Raw genomic sequence first — 4,711 nt, 5'->3', positions numbered from 1 at the left:
CAAGATTATCCCATTAATCATATTTGTCTCCGGGAGTACCTTAGTTCTAACTCTAAGTGTTGTTTTTCCCTTGGTGTGTCACATGCAAAAAAGCCTCTAATTGAAAACAATGCAGAGACAAAATCAAAATGTTCGTAAATGTGTGCTGAGTTCTAGCTGCTAATGGGAGTGGAACGGATGGCACACACAGACACCAAGCCGATGGCATCGCCAATGTCCTTCCGCACCTGTAAAATGTTATTTTTCGTTTTGAGTATTGCCGGTGTTCTCAGTGTGCAGAAGGAGCTGACGCTGCTGTTCCGACAGAAAAAGGACCAAGTTTAGGAGGGGGGGATGGCAGAGGTGCTTTCTTCAGGGCCTGCCTTCTGTGCAGGGGTGAAAAGTGGGAGAGGCAGGTAAATCTATGGAAGTCCTCAAAACTACAGCACCGTGAGAGCCAGAATTGCTATCAGTGAATGAATGGTGAATAGCCCTGGCTCTATTACCATAGCATTTCCTTTCAGCCATGCTGTAGCAGCTATGTTTTATCCTGGAAATTTCCTCTCCATTCAGAGATGTGAAAGGAAGAGGAAATGATATGTATCTGGTTAAAAGGTTAACTTGTATGATTTGGCATGTCTCTGGTGGTTTAAACTAATTCACCTAAATTTCAGAGGTATCTGAACTGTGTGTCTCTATTAGGCACTCTGACAGATCGTCCAATTGTTTGTTCTAATTCAGATCTGTAACTGCCAGAGTGAATCCGCATTTAGATGGATTATCCAAAACCTGGCTGCTGCTGCAGGACCTCTGGGGGGGGGGAATAACTTTCTTTTTGTTCCCATATCTGCACACATAGCCATGAAGAGCAGCTCTCTGCTGATCCCCTCCAGCCTGCCTGTCGCCTTTTGTTTCGCAGGCTGCATCTCTGGTTTGAACAGAGCCCCGCAAGACTGACAGCTTAATCCTGGCGCGCTCCTCCGAAGGGCGACTGCCTGTGCAGCCGGCATCTCCTGCTCGCCACCCCCGTGCTCCGCAGGCTCCGTGGCAGCAGGAGCGCTCTGACGGTAGGTACGTGACTTGCCCTGTGCCTTGGTACCGATGATGGGGCGGGGAAGGTCTTCCCAGGTTCACAGCAACGCCTGCCCGGCTCCAGCACTGAACGCTGGGGTGTCCGAGGCTGTCGGAGGGATGCTGCTGGGGTTGGTGTTGTAATTGCATCGGAGAAGGGAAAGTTGTTCCTTGCCTTGGTCAAGCAGAAAAACTCTGTTGCAGTATTGCTGTTCCCAGCATTCAGAAACTGAGTTAGAGGTACTCCCTAGAAAGCAATAGGTTGATAAATTATAGGTAACATTTAAAAACCACGTGCTCTGTTGTATTTGGCCCTGTCTCTTAAGGTAGAACAAGCTTCTATTTCTAAATGTTTTCTCTTTGGGCTGTGAGCAGATGTTAAAGGTGACTTGATATGGGGAGTTGGGGCTGTCAAGGGCCACCAAATACTAGACTCTCTGCAGCTGCGAGTGGATAACGCTGCACTCATGTGCCTCCTGCAGTGTAGCTCATGGCCTCTGCTGCTGCGACTTGCGAAGGCAAGGTTAAAAAACCAGATAGACAGAGGCTGTTTCCATGCACGCGGGCTGCTGCTCCTGCAAAACCTTCATCCTCCTGTCTCTGGTCAGGGTGCTCCAAATTCTGTCTCTGCAGCTTCTATCCTAATCCACTCTTAACCACAGTCATAGACGCTTCAGAAAAGTACATATTTCATTAGAAAATTCATAAGCATCTTAAAAGCTGAAGATTAATTCCATAGGTTGCAGCTTTCCCTCCTCCCTGCTCCCCACGAGCTGTCTGCATCCTCCCCCTGTCCTCCCCGGTTAGCGCGTGCTGCCCATGCAGTTTTGTTACGAGGTATCTCTCCCTTGCAGCTCCTCTCATGCCCAAGCTAGGAGAAGAAAAGCAAACTTGCCTTCCCGTCTGGGCCAGCGCTGCTGGCCATGGAGCAAACGGGGGTTGGCAGATACCACGTCGGTGCTTTATGCTGCAGACCAGCCTCTTCTCTTGTGAAATGATCTGCTTGTTGGATGTCTAGCCCTCGATGGATCCTGTCCCAGTGGCTCGCTGCAGCACACTCTTACTGCTAACAGCAAATTGTTCATCCAGCTCATCCCAGTGACCCACCGGGCCATCTCTGAGCAGGATTCCAAACAAAATGGGTTCAGTGGGGCTGGGCAGGTACCTGTGTCGCTGTGTTAGTCATCAGTGTGTTCTTAGCTAAATCCAGCCAAAAAAACCCCAAACTCCACAAATCCTTATCTCTACTGTCATTCCCAAGCCCAAGTTCGTCTAACATAAGTCAGCTTTCTTTTCCTCAAAATTAGCAAAATGGAAATTAACTTGATACATATGCGTGAGTTTGCAGAGTATTTGTATAGTGCTGATACAACAGATAAAACAGTTATTGACAAATGCTTCTGCGTGCAGAGAGTTCTGCTGAAATGACGACCCTGCAGCTGTTGGGGACCATTCAGGGACATTTATGGGTGAGGTCAGGACCTCAGATCACAACCAGGAGCTGAAGCAAGAGCTGACAGCAATCATGGTGCAACCTCAATAATGTGCTCACATAGGTGTGGAAGTCGTGTGTGTTTGTGTGTATACATATATATACACACATCTATATAAATGTTTATGAGTGTGTGTAATATATATAAAAAACAAAAATCCCTATGGTCAAATTACAGAAATATTTAAAAATTATAAATAAACCCAGATGGATTCGATACATGAGTTGACAATTGTTATCAGACACTGATAATCACAGTTAAGTGTTATTTTTTGAATGCTGTGCCTCAGGACTGTGTCAGTTCTGAGTTCTGCCTGAGCAAGAAGTCTGCTTCATCTTGAGATCCATGACAAAGTACACAGAATGGCCAGGAAAAAACAAGTGTTTTGAAACTGAGGCGTGTCCTGTTGGGTCTGTCTTGGAGGTGCAAATGTGAGTGCAGATGAAGTGATCCTGGTACCTTGTGTGTTTTCTTTCTCAGAACAAAGCGTCCAGCTGGAAAGCCTTCAGTGATTCAGGAGGTGGCCTTGGCCATAACACCTTCAATGCCAAACAGGTGGAACGTGGACCCCTTTCCAGGTGTAGGTATGTCTGCAGTACATAGTTAAGGCCATTGTATGTCTTTTATCTTGGCGTGTGACTGTGTTTTTTCTTATTTCTCACTCTTTCCCTTTCCTCTAAGTTTTCTGTGTCCTTGGTTCTAGGAGTGTTATGTGAAAATGGTTGTAAAGAAGCTTGCTAAGGCATAACGTAATATTTGCCTACCTGCAGAGCCAGCAGCAGTTCGGACTGTGCAGGTGAGCTCCTGGTAACTCTAGTTTTAAACTGAGTGCCGATAGACACAAGTACAGGGGCACTTCAAAGAATAACGGGGTCAATTTCGCATTCTTCATAGGAACCCCTTTTTTATCTCTTGCTCAAGGCTCTTGGTTTCCCCATGGGCCTAATGGGAAGCCCTGGCTGTGGCTGCTCTGCAGCCCCTCCTTGTCCGAGTCCCAGGTCTTGCTGCATTAAGATGCCTCCTTACTTGGTGGGATCTGAAAGGATCTGGTGGGCTCCAGAAGCAGGACAACAGAAGAGGCCTTGGTCACCTCTGTGATACAGTTATAAAACCTGTTCTGCTTCCCTTGTGCTTGCCATTCAGCAGAGGTCTGGTGGGTTTGATCTTCAGGTAGAAGGACCGGCTGGAGTTCGTTCCGTAGATGTTGCATGAGCTGCCGGGGTTGGCAGGTCTGGAAGGGATGGGGCCAATACACGGGATCATCTCTTTGTTTCTTGACAGTCCAGCCCAACCAGCAGAGTAGGCTGCCTGCAGTAACCAGGTTTTGGCAGTGGGAGCGTGGATTCCCTCAGCAGAGGAGAGAGTCATGGTCTTGGCTTGCTCTGCTGAGTGTTACCATATTTCTTCCAACTTCCATTTCCTCTGGGCTGAATTTCAGCTCAGCTTTCTTCCTCCAGATGCTCGTATCTCACAGACATCTCGTTACTTGTGATGAAGCTCGCTGAACCAGATGAGAAGATGGTGTGTATTCAAACACCCATGTCAACTTGGTGGCATCGGAGATTTAGTCCCAGATCTTGAGAAAGAGGAGGAGCAGGGGATTGCAGTGCTTCACATGTCTCTGGACAGCAAAAATCACCTTCTGTTCCCTGCAGTCTGTTAAAAGGAAAGTGAGCGATCCCCTTCAGCTGTGTCTTATGTGGGAATAAGTAGTATACCTGGTGTTGAAAAGCCCAGGTCAGGTCCTGTTTAGCTCTGAGAACTGCCTGTCCTCAGCTGTGAGTCGCTCACAGGATTCAGAGCACAATGAAAGGATCCTTCACCTTTTGGCATGAGCAGCATGGCATGCAACTGGAGTATGCTAATACATAGGAATAATATTATAAAATATTAGTGCCAAGCCCTGAAATTTGGGTGTCCTGGTTAGATGCTCAGTTCAGCTCCACTAGGCACTGAGCTGCCCAAGTTGTCGGTTTACCCACGTAATGTGAATTTCCCGAGTACCTGGTCAGAAGGCCAGCTTTGGGCTCCCTCCGTGTGCCCCCCCCTAAATCTGAGTTGTTCCCTGGATTCAAAATGCTTGAAAGCACATGCAAAACTGCGAGAGCTCAAATGGATTCAAAGCATTGGTCACGCAAATGGCTAATGTTTGCTATTCTGGACGTTAA

At 47.5% G+C, this 4,711-nt stretch overlaps 1 long non-coding RNA gene across 3 annotated transcripts; it reads left to right on the top strand.

Moving 5' to 3' along the window:
- Nucleotides 1-840: 840 nt before the first annotated feature.
- Nucleotides 841-4,125, top strand: LOC142075942 (uncharacterized). 3 transcript variants are annotated; one of them, XR_012671061.1, is made up of 4 exons: nucleotides 841-1,046; nucleotides 3,024-3,127; nucleotides 3,247-3,339; nucleotides 3,982-4,125. It is a non-coding gene; the product is annotated as an uncharacterized LOC142075942 (long non-coding RNA). The 3 variants fall into 3 exon arrangements; XR_012671060.1 differs by having other exon boundaries at nucleotides 842-1,050; XR_012671059.1 differs by lacking the exon at nucleotides 841-1,046 and adding an exon at nucleotides 2,053-2,211.
- The last annotated feature ends 586 nt before the right edge of the window (nucleotides 4,126-4,711 follow it).

This window comes from Calonectris borealis, chromosome Z, assembly GCF_964195595.1.
Source record: "Calonectris borealis chromosome Z, bCalBor7.hap1.2, whole genome shotgun sequence".
Classification (NCBI taxonomy): Eukaryota; Metazoa; Chordata; class Aves; order Procellariiformes; family Procellariidae; genus Calonectris; species Calonectris borealis.
Note: the sequence above shows the minus strand (reverse complement) of the source record. Positions and strands in the feature narration are given on the sequence as shown.